Here is a 22,579-nt window from a genome sequence, read left to right on the forward strand (position 1 = left end):
CTTATGAATGGACGCACACCATCAGGTATATGTAGTCAAACCAGTGATCTACAAGAAGAAAGGAATGATCGCAGATGTGTTTTAGTAGAATAGTCATCTCACTGACTCCAACTGAAAAAAAAGTGTTTGCTATTTTCTGCACTTTTATTCATATATGCAATTGCTGGTTAATAAGGTCATTAGTTGCTTGACCTTTGTTGTCAAGACATTAAGGCATAGCAGCTTTCCAGAGTATGGAATTTAGAGCAATTAGTTGAAATTGATACATAGCCTCTAGGTTTGGTTTTGACTCCTCCAACCTCATCTTGCATGTTTGATTAATCTCTTAACGATGATGTTTAATTTATTGACATGAAAACAAGTAGAAGAATTTAATGACTCATCTATTTAACACAAGAAAACAAACAAATAAGCAAAACTGCATCTGTAAGAAGGTCAGATGCTGTGAAATAAGTACACCTTGTCTTCCTTATCCTGGTTTAATGTAGTCTGAGGTTTGATCATCAGAGATTATACACCTTCATTATTTTTTCTGTTACAAAAAGAAAGTCGATGTAATGTATCCCAGTTTATTTCTTACAAAATGCTACTACCACATTACCAAAATAAATTAAAAATGCTCACTCTAAGCACACGTAATATTAATTCTGCTAGGAGTAACACACTATAAAGGACAAAGTGTACCATATTCTTCAAATTTAGTGAGTTGTCTCTGTGCTTAAACTACACTGGTATCTTTTGCAGCAAACAGAGGTATTATAAAAAGTGATTCTGTTGTGAACATACTGACAAAATGTGTACAGTTGGTACTGCTGCATTTGTAAAGTATGTACTTATGCATATTTGATGAAAGGAAATGTATATTATTGCCACCTAAATCATAATCAGAAATTGTGTTGTAGGCAGTGATTCTTCAGTAGTGAAAATCTAGAGAGAATGTTCTGAATGCATTGCACTGTGGACAGCCATACCACAAGATTTTATATATATCTATATATATATATATATATATTACATATTTATATATATATATATATATATATGTAATATATATATATATATATATATATTATATTAATATATATATATATATATATATATATATATATATATCATGTATAAATATATATCTAGGGGTCTACTTTCAAACCTTGAAATACTGAAATATTCAATTTCAGTATTTCAAGATCAGAAATTAAAAAAAACACAATGAAAACTTAAACAAACAAATGTCACAATACTGAAACTTCATAATACAGAATTTTCAGTATGCAACGCTGTATATTTTAAAACACCCTCCACACAAACATGACCACCCACCCTAGATATTAACAAACCAACCCAACACACACACACAAACAAAACTCTACATATAAAACAAAAATTACCAAACTATAGCAAACCAGTAAACCAAAACAAAAAAAATAACCAAAATCTGTAAAGCGAACCAGGATACATAATAAAGATGGAAAGAACACATTTGTGACATTTTAGCGCTTTCATCTCAAAATGAGAATTCATCAGAAACAGAATAATCCAATTAATCACATTTAAATACTAAATGAAACCATGACATCACTAATCAAACTACTAGATTTAAAGAAACATATTCATATAAATATACAACACTACTAAACCTCTAATTTTATATTAAAGAAATTCATGTATTCAATATATTGAACATGTTAAACTTCTGTATTGCTTTGATGTTTATATAATAATAATAATTATACTCCTCTAGTAAAAAGTATACAAAAACTATATCTGAAATGATGTAAAATACAATATTACATAATTTATAGAAAAACAAAAGAGGCTCGCCACAGCTGAGAAGTCTGATGAAATGTTTTTGTTACGTGAAAGCGCTCACTTTGGATCCTGTGTTTTGTTTTATTTTGATTCATTAAATATTTTAAGTGAGAATTTGAGTCTTACTTTCAGCTGTGGCGAGCCTCTTTTGTTTTTCTATAAATTTTGATCAAGTCTCAAGGGGCACCTCATTCGCAACCGTTTAGTTTTTTGATTTGTTACAATATTACATAAAACTAAAACTTATATTGTGTTAAAATCATATATAGTATTTACAAATATTTATTTATTTATTTATTTGCATTTGTTTAACCAGGATAGTCCACTGGGCTAAAGAACCCGTTTTCAATGGAGTCCTGGGGAGAAAAGCTCCACATACATAATTAACAGAGAATGAGGATAAACATAGACATTACATGGGGTTCAACATGAGAAAAGTAACAAGTACAGGGGAAATATATATACATTTGATGGGGTAAAACATAATACAATGTACATAATAAATCTTGCAGAAAACAGCTGAAACAAGGCAATAAGAGATACACCAAATTAAAAAACAAAAATATGCTGCCTGGTGTTCTTAAAGTCCGAGTAGTCAGAGCTGAAAGAGTTACAAGATGAAAATAGTATGTTATGAAGGGTGAGAGCAGGAGCATTGCCATGAGGAAGATAGATAGGAGTGGAGTGATTTTTGAAGGATGGGAGGCTTGATAGTACCTAATAGAGGGAGGAAGGGAGTTCCATGAGCTGCTAGAGAGAAGGACAGGAGGTTTTGTCCAGGAGGGTGGTGGGGACTGTGTATTTCTATGAGGTTTTGATTGTTTGATCTTAGTTGTCTTTGTGTGTAGTGGATTTTAAAGGTAGAAGAGAGTGAGGGGCAGAGGGTTGGCTGGAAAATCAGTTTGTGAGCATATGTGAGTTGGGTATATGAGAGGTAGTTGGGTAGTTCTAACCATTTTAGTTGGTGGAGTGGTTCACAGTGGTGTATAGATGATTTGTTAGAAGTTGCAAATTTGGCAATTTTATTGTAACAAGAGGATAGTTTGGTTTTGAGGGAAGATTGGAGGTTGGTGAGAAGGGGTGCTCCATAGAGGAGGGAGGGTAAGAGAAATGTAGTTGAGAGTGTAAGTTTGGTAGCTGGGCTAAGAAAGCGATTATGACTGTAGAGCATTCCAAGTTTTTGGTGAGTTTTTTTTATGTTTTTCAGCAGATGGGAGTGGAATTTAAACTGGTCATCGATTTGGACTCCTAATAGTTTGGTTTCTGATACAAGTTCAAGGGGAATGTTATTATGGCTATAGATGGAGAATGATTTAAGATCAATGTTAGTATTTTTTGCAGGGGTAAATATCATGAGTTTGGTTTTAGTAGCGTTAAGGGCTAGATGGTTGTCTTTCATCCAATTTTCAGTGGTGGAGAAGGCTTCCTGGGTAAGCTTTAGTAGAGTTGGTATGGATGAGGCAGTGCAGATGATTGTGGAATCATCTGCATATTGAATAATATTAGCTTGAGGGATGGCGTGATAAAAGTCATTAATGAAAATATTGAAGAGAAGGGGCCCAGGATGGAGCCTTGTGGGACACCTGTAGGGGTATTTAGAAAGGAAGAAGTGGCTTTTTCCATTTGACTGCTTGTTGTCTGCTGGAGAGATAGCTGTTAAACCAGTGGAGTGAAGTGAGAGAAAGGTTTAGATTAGATAGTTTAGTAAGAAGTAGGTTGTGGGATATAGTATCAAAGGCCTTGGAAAGATCAAGAAGAGTGGTAGATACAATGAGTCCAGAATCCTAGCTTTGTTAACAGTTTCAAGGAAAGATAGAAGGGCTGTCATAGTACTATGGTGGGGTCTGAATCCATGTTGGGTGTGGGTTATTTGATTGTTGTCCAAGAGGTGGGGAAGGAGTTGAAGGTGGATGCATTTCTCCAAGACTTTAGAAATAGGAGAGAGGATAGCTATAGGACCAAAATTGTAGATGTCAGTATTATTTCCACCTTTGTGTAGCGGAATAATATAGGCTTTCTTCCAGGATTCGGGAACAAGACCTTCTTGGATAGAACGATTGATGAGGATGCTGATAGGGAGGGCAATGGCATCAGCAGCAATACTGAGATAGTATGAGGGAATGTTGTCAGGGCATTGGTGCCTGGTTTTAATTTCTGTAGGAGTTTTCTTATGGTAGAAGTAGGAGTAGGTTTAATTGAGAAAGGGTGTGATTGAGGTGGGGATGATTGGGACAAAGGAGTAGGAGGAGGAGATTGAGGTGAGGGTGAATGAGACAAAGGAGTAGGAGGGGGATGTAGGTTGGCAGAAGAGGAGGTATTAGGTGAATTGTTGTGTGTAAAAGAGGAAGTAAGTTTAGAAATAGAGTCTATAAAAAACAATTGAATTGGGTAGCAAGATCTATGTCTTGTGAGTCTGGGCTGGGGTTTGGGTTTTCTATAGTACCAGGTTTCAAGAGTGAATTTATACTTGTCCAGAATTTTCGTGGGTTAGTTTTATGATTGTTTTGAAGGTGGATAAAGTAATGTTGCCGGTCTGTTGAGATAAGTTTTTCACTGAGTTACGTGAAAGTTTTGTATTGATTAAGGTTTGAAGTAGATTTGTTTTCTTATTGTGTCCATGCTTTGTCTCTGAGTCGCATGGAAGTAATTGTATTTTCGTTAACCAGGGGCTGCTTTCCTTTTTATTCTTTGGTTATTAGGGAGCATGATTATTTAGGATGTTAAGGAAGGTAGTGTTAAAGTGGGATACAGCATTTTCGAAAGTGGTAGGGTTTTTAAAGGACTCCAGTTAATAGATTTAAGGTTACTGGAAAAAGCTTCAGGGTTGAAATTTTTATGGAATCTGGTAGTTATGTAGTTGTGAGTAACTTGTAAGGGAGTTGAAGGCGTAGTGAAGGTGGGAAGATGATCACTGAGGGGGTCAGGAAGGGTTCCACTGTCAGTGTAGTTATGGGGATGGGAGACTAGAATCCAGTCTAAGATGTTGCCCCTTGAGAAGTCTTTGGATGGCCTAGTTATTGTGTTGATTAATTGAGAGTATTTGAAAAGGTTGATGTTGAGGGGGTGTGTAGGTGACTGTATGGAGGACCAATTAATGTTGGTATCTCCCATGATTATTGTTTCATTGTTAATGTTACTTGAAAGCCAGGAGAGGATGTTTTCAAGTATTGGGATATTATCTCCAGGGGGAATGTAGAGTGAGGCTATAGCAATGGATTTGTGTGTATTTAGTTGGAGATGGGCTAGCAGTAATTCTGCATTAGAAAACTGGGGAATGGTTTTGTTGTAAGGTGTTAGGCATAGGGAGGATGGATAGAGTAGAGCTACTCCACCACCCTTTTTGTAGGGTCTGTCTAATCTAATGATTGAGTAGTTTGGTGGTAATATCTAAATATCTAAATAAATAGAAAAACATGCTTTAATAACTCTAACAAGAATAAAACTATATATAATAATTGGTATTATGTATTTTATAATCTGTTGGCTCTTTCCAAAAGCATGAGTGCCAGTGATACATGAGCATTTAAACCAGGTGCAAACATCGCAACCAACCTAAAATGCCACTGGCTCTCTTTCTTTTTCAATAAATTCTTCCAATCACATACATAATACCAATACATAATACCAATTATTATATATAGTTTTATTATTGTTAGAGTTATTAAAGCATGTTTTTCTATTTGTAAATACTATTTATGATTTTAAGACAATATAAGTTTTAGTTTTATGTAATATTGTATTTTACATCATTTCAAATATAGTTTTTGTATAATTAATTTTTACTAGAGGAGTATAATTATTATTATTATTATATATATTAACATCAAAGCAATACAGAAGTTTAACATGTTCTATATATCAAATACATGAATTTCTTTAATATAAAATTAGAGGTTTAGTAGTGTTGTATATTTATATGAATATGTTTCTTTAAATCTAGTAGTTTGATAAGTGATGGCATGGTTTCATTTAGTATTTAAACGTGATTAATTGGATTATTCTGTTTCTGATAAAGTCTCATTTTGAGATGATAGCGCTAAAATGTCACAATAAATGTGTTCTTTGCATATTTATTACATATCCGGGTTCACTTTACAAAACTCTACATATAAACAGAGGGGCAAGCTTCCCTTCACCCCGCATGTGGAGGGTTGCCCCCCCACACCTTCTCTATTTATATGCCAACTCCAATGTCGCAATACCACAATCAACACAATAAACCCACCAGTATGCACCCTACACTTCCACTGCACATTTTCACATGTACACCCGTGAAGGACATACACTACACATGTACAAAAATCAACACTTACACGCACACGCACTCACTTACCTACCCAAACCTACCCCTAAAACTTCCAAAGAGAGTAAAAAAATAAAACATTTCTACCCAAAACCCATAAAATACACACATCTACCTATTTTCAGATTTAACCACACATTGGACTATTTCTAAACCACAGAATACACTACACCTTAAAGAGACAGCACACTATTGACCACATACCACAACTACTGTGAATTCAAAAACCTAACAATCGATAAAATCCAATTTTGAATAACTGCACTTTTGTTATTTTCATCTGGAAATACTACATTTGATATTTCAAGATTTGAAAGTGGACCCATATATATATGTGTATACAGTCTGAAAGATCCTAAGGTCCTCTCACTCATCTATTCATCTAAGAATTTTTAATTGCAATGAGAACTATTTAGAAGAAGTAAATATACTAAAAAGGCACGCAATCTAGAAACATGCAGTGTCAATGGAAAAGATGTACAGCACTTGTGGGTAGTGAGCTATTTCTGGAGAATAGTGTTCTTTGATATCATGAGGTAGGAAACCCATGAAGAAAATCCCGATGGAAGGACTGGTTACATTCACTGAGGACAATGATTTCCAAAAAAAAAAAAAAAAAATACTGACTCAAGAACAAAAGGAACTTTCAAGTCAACCATTTAGAAAAGTACTTGACAAGGAAATTGCAGTAGTTATGGTGCATTTGTTCTTCAGAAAGGTCATCAAATGAGTTGCGCACAGGAGAATTTTAGGAAAAACTGCATGGATGAATATAGGACTGACGCAGCAAATAATGATTGCCATCTGCCTGGAAGTAGCTTGCAGACAACCATGATAAGCTATCCAATGACAGCAGTAAGGGAAATGATTGAAGTATTTCATTGGCTGTTTCCAGGTCCAAAGCTTTTGGCTGTGTTCAGTTCACACATATCTGAGAGAACAAGGAACAAGATTAGCCTTTTCATGTTTAATGCAGAAATAAGTGCAATATAAAAGGATGTGAGAAGATTCTATTGGAAGACATAGAAATGACTATAAAATGGAGAGAAAGATGGTCGTTGAGTTTCTATGCGATAGGGTGCATTGTGCTCCACTATTGCCCCAAAATCCTTGCTATTAAGGTTGAATATGTGTGATCAAACCTTGATGGACTTAGATCTAGGTCTTGCCTCAGGTGTTATTTACTTAGACTTCTTAAATCTTTGATGACATATTTAATCCGTATATCAGATGGATTAATTCATAGTTAAGCAGTAGATCACCGGCCATTATAAACCAAGGTATAGGTTCAGAATATTTATCAATTAAGAAAGAAGTCCCACAGGGACAAGTCTTAAGACAGATTTTGTTCAACATCATTTTTCTACCATTACATATAGTAGGTCCAACTGACTGTCAAAATACAAAGAGAATTGGTAAGTGGGATTCCTAATCTTTAACAAAAATGATTTTATCAAAATCACCAAGTATATAAAGGAAACAAATAACTGGGTAAAACAAACTCGACTTAATTTTAATTATGGCAAATCTGTGTCATGTATTTTGGTCCACCAACAACAGTACAATCTATTGTTTCACTTACAACATAATAAATTCCAGATTACTTTAAAGATTTGGTCATATTCATGTGTAACAACTTCTCTTTTGGGAAACATGACATGATTTGTCATCGACCTGGGAAACTACTAGGACTCGCATTTAAAAAATAATCTTTCAGAGGTGCAATTTGTTTGGCAGGACTGTACAATGCATACCTTAAACAGATTTTGGAATCCAACAATCCTTTTCTCTTAAAATACAGGAACTCTACATAAACAAGAAGATATACAGAGGACATGTACTAAAATACAAACATCAAGGTGCTAGCATATCAAAATTTACTAAAAAAAGTAACAAACTTCAAGGAGTTGTCATATCAAAGGGATGTATGCACATAAATATGCATACTTTGAAGGACTGCTACTTTAGAGGTAAGGTTGTAAAGGGCATTGAAGGCATTTCAGAATGAAACATTTCAGGTTATTTAATACAGATCAGTACCAGTCTAGTTACATACTAAGAAATAATGAACTAATTATAACAGTGAATTATTTTAAAACATCCTAGATAGTCATTTGTTACAACTAAACTCCCTGAAATGTGAAATAGACTTTTACTACAGATTATACAGTCTAAAAACTTAAGTATAATCTTGAACATCCGGGCCCTGTGGCAATTGATCCAGAAAAAGAAACAAATAGTATTTTTTTTTATTTTCATTGATCCTAACACTGCACACATTTTTATAACCTTATGAAATGAGGAAAAAGGCAAACGCTTGCCTATCAGAGCTGGATGGAACACTCAAGGAGCACGTTAGAAGGATGTGGCAGCAGTTAAGAGAATTCTTGGGTGGAACCACATGTAGATGGTTCCTTTGCTTTTAGAAATAATGTTCCTGCTCTGCATAGTCTTGACGTGTCCACATCTTAAGCAATACATGCAGTTCTGGAGGTAATACCAGGAAAGGATTATTGGGCCTACAAGAAGTCCAGAACAATATGAATCGGAAATGTAGGGAAATACATGATAAGCTAAGAAGAAAACACCGGTTCTTATCAAAAGAACCTAATGTGATGGCATGATACAGATGTACTGAGTCACCTCAGAGACATGTAATGCAAATTTCTGAGAAAAGTAAGGAGTGTGTGTGGAGGGGAAAGGACAACCAATTATAGAGGCTTACTGCTTTCTCTATCAGCAAAAGTACTTCTTCATTGGCATAGTTGTGGATCCATGGAACTCGGTACCAAAACTGCTGGAGAGAGAGAATCATTTATTCATTGTAGATGGCATGGTAGAGGTAGAATAAAGTGCAGGGGAAGGGTGGGATGGAAGGGAGGAAGAATGTTAATTGTATTTAAGGGACTAACTATATTATCTGAGTGACTCCTGACAGCAAGCAAACTCAATTAAATTTGGGTTACAGACAGGGAACAAATACCAAAGATTCCGCTGTTTTGTCATTAATAGTAGTTAAAATAGTGAGCAAGAGCATGCAATACATTAATATAAACGCATGTGACGCTTCAGTAAAGAAGTAGTTGGGGATACAGTACTTTAAAGCTGCAGGAGGGTATGCTGGTCTAGAGTTCCTGTGGGCATAATGGACATGATTTGTAGCTGATGAACATAACAGAAATAAGCACGGATTGTGAATATTTTTGAAGGTCTACTTAATGGCAAATGCAACCACCCTTAGCATGTTTGAAACGCATGATGTGAACTGCAAGTTGTAGAACAGGCTGCTTAGGTTAATTTGAAATATTCACAGGAAACATTCCTCTACAACTATAGCCTTCAAGGGCAATTACTGTCATATGACTGATAGAGGAACATATGACTGAGTTGGAGCAGATGATCGATGACCCGCACTTCACCAACCTCTCCAAAAACATCTTGAACCTTATTCTTGTCAGTCAATGCATGCAGACAGCACTTTTGAGAAAGTTCAGTATTTATCAGCCATTCAAGTCTGAAGCTTTTCTTTTCTGTTAGGATATACATTAGCTTTATACATAAAATCCTGCTTTCCTTATTAGCAACTGAAAAGAGAGGCATTACAGTCAATAGTTTTTGTTTTTTAAGGTCACATTTACTCATCCTAAATATCAAGAACTGAGGTAATCACCAGTAACAGCTCTAGTAAAGTCCTCTAAATCAGCTGATACTCCTTTTACCACATTCATTCATTCAAGTCATTCTTTGATAGCCTATGTACTTAGATGTTACATCTAAGAGGAGCGAGACCCTATCCCGACACTCACTGGGTACAAGGTTGTAAACTAACCATAAATGGGTATCATAACACTGCAAGATCAGGTGTGCATACAATCAGGTATGCACATGAACACATATATGCAATCTGTGGGGGTTACCAATATTTCTACTGCATGTCTTTGGAATATGGGTAGACTACAGAGCTGTCAGCAAAAAAAAAAAACTCATAATAAGGTGAGGACTTACAGACACCACATGTAATGCACACTGGCTTAGAAACGAAACAAGAAACTTAGCTCAGTGATGCAGAAACAAATTACTTTAAAGCAGTTAAAGAAACGGCTAGCATATTCATGTGAACAGTAAAATAATTCTGCTTATAGGTTCATACTAGGCTATCTGCCCTAGGGCATTTATAAGCCTAGCCAGAGTATGTTTGGCTTTCGCCACCCATTTTAAATTAATTTTGCTATGCCCTTTTTCGAGGTTAGTATACTGTGCCTCTGTCTAACAGTGACACAGAAGTGATACTCGGGGTAAACCTATGATCTCCCATCCACTCATCAAGATTCCTCTTGAAGAGAGTCAATGAGGGACTCTGCCTAACCTGGACTGGGATTTTATTCCATAGTGAAGGGAGCCTCTGGGTTATGAATCTGTCCCTCCAGCATGTCCTATTTATTTCAGTGCTGAGGTTCAAGTCTCTCGAAATGTAGGTCAATGGGATTTGGATTTTTGAGGTGCAGCATGTCCCTTAATTCCGGGTTGGACATGGCCTTATACGCCAGGCACAGGTCACCTCTGAGCATGCGGTATGCCACTGAGTAGAGGTGGAGTTTCTTTAACTGGCAGCATATGGCATCTGTTTGAGCCCTTTGATCCTCTTGGTGAGGTACTTTTGGGGTCTTTCCAGTTGCTGCATGTGTTTGGTGAGGTACATCCCAAAAGGGGCATTGTACTCGATTATGGGCCTGATGAGGGATGAGTAAAGAGGCACGATGACCTCCCCTAATCTAGATGTGAATCCCTTCATGATTAGGTGGGCTATATAAAATGTTTTTCTAACCACTTTGGCCACGTGGTTGTCAAATGAGAGATTGCTATCAACTTGGGTCCCCAGGTCCCTAATGACTTCTTCTGTACTTAATGGATTACCACCTATGTGGTAATTTGTGGGCACTTTGTTTTTGTCAAAGGGGATGACTATACACTTTTTGGCGTTTAGCTTGAGGCCATGGTTCTGGCACCAGTTGTCTGTTTCTATGAGGCCCTTTTGGAGGATGCTTGTGTCGGCTGGAGAGTCGATTATGGCGCCCAGTTTGCAATCATCTGCAAACTTGGTCAGCCACAGTCCTTCCATGTTGGCCTGTACCTCCGAGAAATATATACCAAACAAGAGAGGTCCCAGGACTGAGCCTTCTGGGATGCCACTTGTAACTGGTTTGGAGTCTGACATGGCTCCAGCAATTCTAACCATGTGGGTTCTGTCCTTGAGCCAGTTTGCAACCCATCTAGTGACATAGGGGTTTATATTTAAGCTGGTGAGCTTATCTATAATGCCTGAGTGGGGTATTGTATCAAGGCTTTTTGCGAGGTCCAGATAGGCTGTGTGGACCACCTTCCCTTCACAATGGCCTTGGTGACTGTTTCAAAGAAGTCAACCAGGTTTAAGAGGCAGGATCTGCCCTTAAAGCCAAACTGGGTAGCATCCAGTGTCTGTAGGTCCCCAATATCTTTATTTATGAGGTCCATGATGATCCTTTCCATAGCTTTGCAGACCAAGCTAGTCAGGCTTATGGGGCGATAGTTTCCAGGGTCCATTGAGGCACCACCTTTGTGGAGAGGGACCACTGTTGCTGTACGCCACTCTTTGGGTACATATCCTGTAGTAAGGCTGAGATTGAACAGTAGTTTTATGTTTGGGTTTAGCTCTTCTTGGAGTTCATGTAGGATGCAGCCTGGGACACCGTCTGGTCCCATTGATGCTGTGTTTTTGCTTTGAGAAGGCGGCTCCCACCTGAGCATCTGAGATGTCGGGGGCAGCACTCTGCTGGGATAGATATTTGCCCTTTGGTGAGGAGGGGGTTTGCGCTGAACCTGTCAGCTAGGATGTTGGCAATGTCTGTGGGATCAGTGTATTTTTGTCATTTTGGACTAATTCTGAGCATATCTGGGAATTCCCACCCAGGTTCCTAACATAACTAAAGAAAGCCTTGTGATTATCTTTAGTGTCCTGTGCAATTTTTCTCTCAAGCTGGCCTTTGATGATTTTATGAGTGCCCTTAGTTTTTGCTAATACTGATCAGAGATGCCTTCCCTTTGGGATTTTGCTCTATCATGTAGTAGCTTCCTCCCTCTACTGTATAGTTTGTCTATCGCTGGGGTCCACCAGACAAGTCGCCTGCCTTTGGAGGATTGGGTCTTGTTTTTATTTGGGATTGCATGATCCATGCATTCCTGAAGGTGTTCATAGAATGTATTTATAAAGGATTCTGCGGTCTGGGCCGTATTTTCCACAGGCCCGCGGGCTTTCAAGGATTCCACCTCGGTTTTGAGGAGTGTGAAATTTGCTTTAGAGAAGTTTTTCACTGTGGTTTTCTGGGCAGGGCGTGGGGTCGGGATGTGAATATCCAGTGAGATCAGTTTATGGTCTGATCTTACCAGTGAGGGATACACCTCTGGTCTGGAGCATAGAGTCCCCATGTTGGTGATGATCAGGTCCAGTATGTTTTCCCCTCTTGTGGGAGTGGTAACAAGTTGTTCCATAGCATTTGAGTTTATGAATTCTAGGAACCTTTGGGCAAGGGTGTTGGAGCTAGAGTAATGCTCCCAATCTATGTTTGGGTAGTTGAAGTCGCCCAATATAATGGTGTTCGGAGAGACCTTCATATTTTCCAGTGTTCTCGGGAAGGCCGAGTGGAGTTCCTGGGTTTGGGAGGGTGGTCTGTAGCAGGCTATAAACTGGAAGGCAGTTTTACCCACTGTTAGTTGCACATGGATAGTCTCTGATGCTTCATGCTTTGCCACCAACCTGGAGGTGTGGGTATCTTTGATGAATATCGATACTCCTCCTCCTTTTGTGGTTCGGTCCAAGTTTTGAGGCCGAAAAGCATGGTATGAGGTATAACCTGGTAGTTCTGGGGTGCTCTCGGGAGTCCTGAACCAGGTTTCTGTTACTGCACAGATATCAATGTTCTCCATGCTAAGGAGAGTTTCGAGTGCATCTTGAGGTTTAGACTTCTAGCGTTGAGTAGCATTACTCTTAGTTTCTTATCCCTTGTGATACCTATGGAGGTGGGTTTGTCTTTGAGCCTTGCCTAAAAGGCACTATGGGGTAGCAAGAGCCTTTGCCAATATCCGAAAGCCCAGGGGTGACAGGTGCAAGCCGTCCCTAGCAAAGCATCGTGGCTTTTCGTGCATATCATCCCAAGCTGACAGGCATTGGATCCCCTTTGAATGACACCAATACTTAAGCCAATTGTTGAAATTGATCATCTTGTCTTCATATTGTGGCATCATTCTTGGTGAGGGTAAGATGCTACTCAAGGTCAGGGTCATACCAGCCTGGGCTACATGCTCAGAGAGCTCCTCTATGTCTCTTTTCATGTAGTCCAATGAGGTACGTCTCAGGTGATTCACACCAGCATGAACAATGACTGAGTCATATTTGTACTTGCCTTGGAGTGACCTGAGTGCTTGTGTTATGTGGCGGATCCTAGCGCCAGACAGGCTGCTCACCGTGACCTTCTCCTTATCAAATGATATATCAGTAACAAACATAAAAATAGAATATATGTAAATAACACAATACTTTGTCTATATACATTCTAAATAAATTAGATGAAACACTAAAATGGCAAATACAGAAACATACAAATTCAGGTACTTCCTAGTTTAATTAATTTTTTATGGAAAATATTGATTATAATAATTCCAGTCATTTACCGCTTTACTTTTATATTGTTTTATTATGTTTCAGAAGACAAACTGACTTGAGGTCCATTTAAAAAGGTAAACTAGGGAGTAAGTTGACACAGCTCAGTGAGGTCCAGTTGCAGAGAAAAGTATATAGTTAGATTGTACAAACTGAAGTAAAACATGGATCACCAATGCTAGCCAAATGAAGTCAGGGAATTGCCTCCAGCTATGAAAATGGTGTTTCTAGACAGAATTTCGTTTTGAGGACAGAGCTCCAGTCAGTTAAGGAAAGAAATGAGACAATGTGGCCAGTCATCCTCCACTGGTCAGAAGGTACAAGACCAAGGATTCCCTAATTCTGCTGTAGTGCACCCCATGTGATGAGTATATGAATTGCAGTGGTAGATTCTGTAATATAATCTATGGGGGATGTAGAAAAGTTCACATAAAGCATGAAAAGAAGACATAAAGCCAACCAATCTGCCAAACATGAACTGAGAATTGCTGCGCTTAATGTAGGTTCACTGACAGACGCAGCTTGGAAGTGGATGACATGATGATACAGACGAGGCTGGACATGCTATGTATCCAAGACATGAGATGGAAGGGCAGTGCAGCAAAGCCACTTGGCTTGGGATCCAGACTCTACTACTCAGGAGGGGAACAGACTAGAAATGGTGTAGGAACTGCAGTAAGAGAGAGGCTTCAGAAAGCAGTAAGGGATATCATCAGAATTAATGAGAGATTAATGGCAATCAGAATTCAGTGTAATGATGGGGCAGTATTCATAAGCTCAGCCTATGCCCCCACAGCAGGGTTGTGATAGCGAGGAAGAGTGCATTTAGACAGCAGTTGCAGGACCTGCTAGATAAAGCAGACCAACATGTATTGGTGTTGATAATGGGTGACTTGAATGCACATATCAGGACAGACAGAACAGGATACGAGGACTGCCTGGGTCCACATGGGTGGGGCAACAGGAATAAAGGAGGAGAAGCCATTCTAGACTTCTGTCTGGCAAATGGCTTGATAGTAGCCAACACATGGTTCAGAGAGAGAGAAAATCACAAGATACAAAAGTAGCCAACATGCAACTCAGGTAGACTTCCTCCTAGTAAGGAGAATGCACTGGGGTAGAATCCATGATTGCAAAGTCATCCCCAGTGAAACAGCTGGCAAACAGCATAAACCTCTAGTTGCCACAATCAGTTGCAAGCATGGGTCAGAGAAGGTTCTAAGGTCAATAGAAACCAGGCTGAAGACCTGGACATTGACTGGAGAGAAAGTACAACAGTTCATGGAATTACTCAGGGCTCTAGCACCCCAAGAGGAGGAGGAAATAGGTGGAGTTGAACAAGAATGGCAGTGCCTAAAAACAGCACGTGTCAGGACTACAGAAAAGGTATGTGGCTGAGCCAGGTATGGAAATAAAGTACATAAGGAAAGATGGTGGTGGAATGCAGAAGTCCAGGAAGTCATCAAAAGAAACAAGGAGTGTAGAAAGTGGGAGATAGAAAAAACTGACCAGGCTAGGAAGGACTACTGGTTGGCTAAGAAAGAAGTCACACTACCAAAGAATAGGGCATCAGAGGCACTCTATCAACTTCTGGAAAGTGACTCAGTAAGTGGCACAAAGAAACTATATCAGGTTGCAAGGCAAAGATAAATAAGATAGTCAGACATCTTTCATAAGAGATTGCAACAACCTGCTCACCAGTCCACAGGACATCAAAGGCAAATGGAAGGAGTATTTCCAGCAGCTTCTGAATGAAGAAAACCCCACTGAAGCTGTACAACCTCAGAAAAAGCCTAAGATGAGAGAAGAGGAGGAGTCCATCCTAAAAGTACGAACAGCACTAAGGAAGATGAAGTCAGAGAAAGCAGCAGGCTCAGATGAGGTCACAGCAGATGTGATAAAGAAGCTGGATGAGATGGGGGAGAAATGGCTCCTGAAGGTATTAATAGCAGTGTGGAGAGAAAGGCGTATCACCGATGACTGGAGAATAAGCATACTTGTACCAGTGTACAAGAATAAAGGGGACATCCACAACTTTGGGGAGTACAGAGTCATCGAACTACTATCACATTGCATGAATGTTCTGGAGAGAGTGATAAATGGATACGCAGACTAGTAGAATGTAAGATGGGAGATGAGCAGATCAGATTCATATCAGGATGCGGCACAACTGACCCAATGTTTGCAGCGAGACAGATACAAATATGGACAGATATGGGCAGTCCTAGACTTAGAGAGCGCATATGACAAGCTCCCGAGAAAGCTGATCTGGGCAGTAATGTGATGGTTTGAAGTCCCAGAAACATTGGTAGAATTAGAGCAAGCTATGTACAAGGGCCTAATGACTCAAGTAAGGACAGTATTCAGCCTCACAGAGGGGTTCCCAGTGGGAGTAAACCAGGGTTTCAGCTCTGAACCCACTGCTGTTCATGCTGGTGATGGACTATATTAGCAAACAGGTTGGAGGGGCCAGATCAACAAAGATACTATTTTCAGACAATGTGGCATTACAGACAGATTCTGAGCTAGAACTTTACCAATGGATAGGAGAATGTAATGCAAAACTGAAGGCACATGGAATAAAACTAAGCACAGATAAAACAGTGGTAATGGCAGCAAACTGGGGAAATCAGAGGAAGCTGAGAATAGAGATAGAAGGGAAGATAGTGGAACAGGTAAACAGTTTCATGTATCTGTGGGGGTGACTGAGGAGAAGGGAAGTCTGAATGAAGACATCAAAGCTAGAATTAGAGGTGCTGCAGCCAACTGGCATAGAGTGTCTGGTATAGTCTATGACAAAAGAATGCCAAAGAAGCTAAAAAGTAAGGTGTACAAGACAGTGGTGTGACCAGTACTACTGTATGGTCCAGAAACTTGGGCAGTAAAGACAGAAAAGTTGAAGAAGCTAAAGGTGATGGAAATGAAGTGCCTGAGAAGGATGGTAGGGTGCACACTGTGGGACAGGCAAAGAAATGAGGACATAAGAGTAAAAGCCAAGGTAGGTCCAGTTGCAGAAAAGATCAAAGAGAATAGATTATGGTGGTTTGGACACATACAGAACAGCAGAAGACAATATGGTGAGGAAGATTTAAACAGACAGGAAGAAGGTAAGAGGAAGTGATGACATTCAGCAAAGAGATCGATGGATTGTATGAAAGAAGATCTGTGACAGTCAGGCATGAGTGTTGAAGAAGGCAGGAGTGTGGCACTGAATCGAGAGAGTTGTAGACAGTTAACACGATACTCTGATACCATGTAGAAAAAATGCGAAAAAGGGGGATGATGATGATGTAGAAAAGTTCATTTGGAAGCCTGAACCAGCTTAGCCTCTGGGCCTCCTCATGCTTTCTGGGAAATAACATTAAAGGTGGCACTAGAAGAAGAAAAATTGCATCATAGTAGTGGGCCAGGGATTCCGTGCCAGACCTCACCCTAATAATAAACAAACATATTTAATAGGGAATTGGTGAGCCTGATTATCTGAGGTCACTAGCAGTACACCAATAAATAAATAAATGTGTCATAAAACTAACTGTACAATGTGCACAATATAAGACTTGTCCACATAGAATATACTGACCACATAACACAGATGATCACTGAGACTCAAATGCTGAGAGATGAATCATAGCATCTATGTAAAGAACACACAAGTATGATGATAATCAAAGTCCAGACCATAATACTTCTAGTGCAAGGAACTTTATCTGCTGCATATACTAGTTACAAAACATTTAAGAAAGTGAAGTGTCTTATTAGCTTTCAAAACCTTTGAAAACCAGTAAAGCACTTAGAGCTATCAGAAAGTCAGAAGGCAGAAACAAACTCACCTTTGTAGGATTAATAGTTTTAAAAGCTGTTTGTTACTGTTTTCTGCCACACTTTTTATATGTGTGGAACAGCAAAATATTCTAACAGCTTTTAAAAGCTGTTTTACCTTCTGCTACAGTTTTTGTGTCATCTGTCACTGTTCTCTTTTAGTCCGCAATGCAAGACCCAATCTTAGCAGCACTTAGCTGTATTTAACAAGCTTTTGTTATGGACCCCTAAGGCCTGTTAAGATCAGGTTTCATGTTAGTGAACATTCTTAATAAGTTTATATTTTTCATAATTTATGAGAATAACTGTGGTGCCCAGTGTATCACAAAAAAATCATAGGATTGCCTTTTCTGATAATACTGAATTTTCACAATCATTAGCAGACCGGAGTTCCGCTGTGGCGGCCCCTAACCGGGAAAAGCCAAAAGTCACAACAACTGAATTTTCACAATATAACTTTTGCTGCCCTATTCTGAAGCAAACATGTTGAAAATCTAAAGTGATTTACTTAAAAGTGCCATAGTTAAAAGATTTACCAATTTAAATCCAGGTTAAAGAATTCTGTTAACAACTGTTAATTCCGAAACAGACTGCAGAGTATTCATCTCCGTTTTTCGTCATTAGGCATAGAAATTCCATTATGAAAATCTATTGTGATGGTAATGTGATAGTTATTGTGCAAAATCTTTTTCCAAATGGAATGATACAATGGCAGTGACATAATTCATAGGATCACATGGACTGACTGATGACACTATGAATAAAAATGGAACAACGTTTCCTGTATTTGTTGGCAGTGTGTGCCCCTTAACAGCCAGTAATCATAATACTCCCTTTCAAATTCCATATGAAGCATTTAACCCTTGCATTTGCATGCCTGCCACAAATATGTACAATTTACTTCTGCATTATTCCTATGAGCAATTGGAGCATATTTGTTCCAGGTTCAGAAGGATTAATGTATTTGTGTATACAAAGCTCAAACATCAGAGTTTGCAACTGATAGTTAAACAGTAATATTACTGCAGAGAGCTTAGCAGAAGTTCCTGCAGAAGAATTTTATTCTCCTTTTTGATGTGTTTCACAAATGCATATGATTGCATTGACTAATGCTTTGTATAGCAGCTGAATGTTGAAGAAAAAATAATGTTCTTTGGAATGATAAGCTGCAAATGTCATCAAAACATCTGCTAGAACTGCATGACTGGTACTCCAAAGGGTCATGTTTCAACTCCCACCTGAAGTACTTTTTTTCTTAATTGCATGTGCTTGCAAGGCCTCTGTACCCTGTTTTAAAGTGAGATTCAAAGGGTGTTGCGTCATTTAACCCGACTTATCTGAAGACTGCTTTTTTTTTTTTTTTTTATTGTTGCCATGCAGGCTTTTTTTTCAGGATACAGTAGTGCAACACAGCACTGTGGTATTTTTTTTACTGTTAAGAAACTGTTTTTAAATGGTTACCCTAACGCAGCACAATACAACAGGATATTTCTCTGACAAATATATTCCAAAAGCATGGATCCTCAGGTTGAAGGAAAAGATAGATTGACTGTGTCCTAGGTAACTCTGCACTGAACAATGAATCCAGACACTATAGGAATTATATAGGGATGACAGGTGTGAGCTGCTCAGGTCAACTCATTCTGGGGAAAAAATGCTGAAAGGCCTCAGTACTGAGTAGTATCTTTTCAAGCACAGAACACATTCAGCATCTTATCCCCGCAAAGACAGCATACTGATTCTATCAAGGAGTATATAGCATTGTGCGTTGTACACGTCTATAGAAGGGTGCACTCTGCCAACACTGGAGTTTCTGTCCTTAGCTTTATGTGATACCATGTGGTTATACGAGAGAAGGAAACGGGGACATAAAATCCATACAAATTCAATGAAACTGTGTGTGCTTTACATCCATCTATATCCATACATATATACATGTAAATATAGCAATATTTCCTTTCTCAAATATAAATGTCCAGGCCAGAGGTTTCCTTTCAGATCTCTATCATCTTACAATTTCAACCTGTGTTGCCCAGGTGCAAGTTTACTAAATTTTCACATAATGTTGTCCTTTGACCTTCTAGCACTGTATGTCCTATTCCACTGCCTGCTTTAGCAAACTACACCAAGTATATGAATGGTTTTATAAACCTTAAAAATGTCTGCCTTCCCTTCCTAGCCTTTTCCTCTTCCCATTGTTGTAGCTCCTTCTGCTTTTAAACCTCCAGAGTTACTGTAGTCTCTTTAGTGCTTTCTTTCATACTAATTCGGTCCCTATGAAGTTGCGTGTTGATTCTTCCGTTCCCTTCTACCACAGCATGCACTTCATCTGAACATTCTTCTGATCTTCTTTTATGTCTTCTCTTAATGTTGTTTGCCATTTTTCATGACACTGATCCCTGTCATCCTTGGTTCCCTATATTAGTTTTTTTCTCTTAACCTCCTTTTTGTAGCACTTTTATCACTCCAGAACATTCTTTCTCATCTTGCCCTGTTTTTTTCTTGTGTGTAATTTTCATTTCTTGCATTTATTTGTTCTTCCTTTTTAAGGCATCGTTGTTTTCCTCTACCCTACTCTCATTTCTTGCCTCCAACATCCCATCTCTCTCTATTTTATCTTTCTTAACCATCTTTGTCCTTCTTTCCTTTGATCTTATATAACTTTTTTGGATCCTTTTCAATATTTATCTTGGAAAGAATTTTACATAAATTAATATTAGGAGCAATAATTTAACTTCTGCAAGTATGCTTCCACGTACTGCCATGTATTCTATCAAAAGAACTTTTGCATCATTGTGATTGCTTAATGCTGTTACCAGCTCATCTAAAATACTTCATTACAGTTTCTACTGCTTCTACTTTTTTTTGCACATAATAACCCTAGTCCCTGTCTCCATTTCCATCTCTCTACCTCACTACTACCAGATAAGAAACTAATACTTACAGTGGTACATAACTTACTCTTCTAGATTATGATACTTTATTTAGGCTACTGGTCAGATTCAGATTTAAAACTTTGTTAGTTGCAAATCAGTTCCTTAAATAATCGCCAAATATATTCATAAAGTGATGACGACCTTCTTGATTGATGTTGTGTCTGTTTCCATCCAAACATGTTAACCATTAATTTTTGTTTTTACATAATTTTTGAAGTCTCAAGGTTGGGGACTATTACATTAAGAACAACTTAATTTTTGATAAAAATCTGTAATGATCCTGTTGTGAGTTCCTCAGCCATATCAGAACTTACATCATTATTTGGACCTGTGCTTTGGTGCATAAATCTTAATTTTCCACTTTTTGTGATATTTTCTTCATAGAAAATTGTATTAAACTCTCAAGGTCACAATACCTATATATTGCTTGGATTCCCAAATTTAAATGCATCCATGGAGCACGCAAGTGCTTCTCCAATAATTTTCAGAACATTTCAAGACACTGAATTAAACACATCAAACAAAAGTGTTCATTATTCCATGTTTAAACTGTTCCAACTAAGCGTTGGCTCATCTGGAATGTCTTGCAGCTTTAGACTAATTATTGTAGCAGCAGCGTGGACAATTGTACCAACACTTTCAAGTTTTCTAGATACGAGATAGATTCTGTAAGTACAGCAATTGCAGTACCTAGTGGTTTTAAACAACAAGATAATACATATGAAGACAATGGTATATCAGCAGTGACTCATGGGTATATTTTTTTAGCAAAAGTAAGAAGATTAGTAATTGGCTACTTTAAAGGAATGAAGGGTCTAGGTAAAAAAGATTAGAAAAAAAAAACACTGAATGGTCACTTCCCTCTGATGCTGAATTCAGGGTAGAAAATAATGTGTTTTTTGTTTATTGAAAATATAAGGCTGATTAAAAATTACTAACAATAACAGAAAATCAGAGTGACTAGATATAAAAAAGAATGATTTATAGTAAATTAAGGACAGTAACCTCAGGAGATAGGTAAGAACATTACATATGGGACTTAAACGTTATTGTAGCAATAAAAATAGAAAATGAAGCAGGTTGATTTGACAGTAAAAGTCAAGAGAAAAAATGCTTATAGAAATAATATAAACATTGGACAAAGATAGAATGCAAGAAATTATGACATGATGGAATTGTAAACGTATAATAAAAATACAGATGAATAATCAGTTATGAAAGTAAACATATGTTGTCAACAACTGGAAGAAACTCACAGAACTAAACTAGAGCAAGATAGCAATATTTTCTAAGAGAAAAAAGATGCTGTGTTTGTAAAAAAATCTGTAAGTCACTAATATACAAGTGGTAAAAGCTGGAGTGTTATTTTAACAAAAAGTAACTAAAGATGCAGAGTCATGGGATAAGATGTTGATGAAGAGAGCTGGAGGAGGAAATGTTTTAATTTTAAAAGAAGTTTACCACTGAAGGGGTGAAATGATTAAAGAAAGTTAAAGTTCATATTTACCAATGTATGTATGACATTAGGAAGGGTAACGAAAAAAATGCATTGGCTGTACATACTATTTTGAACTCAGATCACAAGTTTAAATTTGTAGCCATTGATCAAGTAGTACCTGATAGTGTGTGTGTGTGTGGGGGGGGGGGGGACTGAAGGAATTGTTTCTAAAATTCAAAGAATTCATGTGGCAACTTAGAGTGGATGCCACTAACCCGCCTGGACTGAATGATGTAGTTTCTCTCTACAGCTATTTAAAATTAAAAGCTGAACTTTATTTTTTTGTGGGGGCACACATGTATATTCCTGTGGCAACACAGTAACATTTGCTTATTTTAAGTATATGATTTATTTTTGTGGAAATGTATTTTGGATTGCATTTTATTTTAATTTTGAGATGGGAGCTGATGGGCTATATGCAATATGTAAATAAAGTAGTATGGTTTTAATGCATTTTATAAGGTGAAATTTAGCTATGTATAACAACAACTAAAACAACAGTGATTTTAGGTGCATTTTGC

The sequence above is a fragment of the Protopterus annectens genome, chromosome 9.part0 (genome assembly GCF_019279795.1).
Source record: "Protopterus annectens isolate FY-2018-M chromosome 9.part0, PAN1.0, whole genome shotgun sequence".
NCBI lineage: Eukaryota > Metazoa > Chordata > Ceratodontiformes > Protopteridae > Protopterus > Protopterus annectens.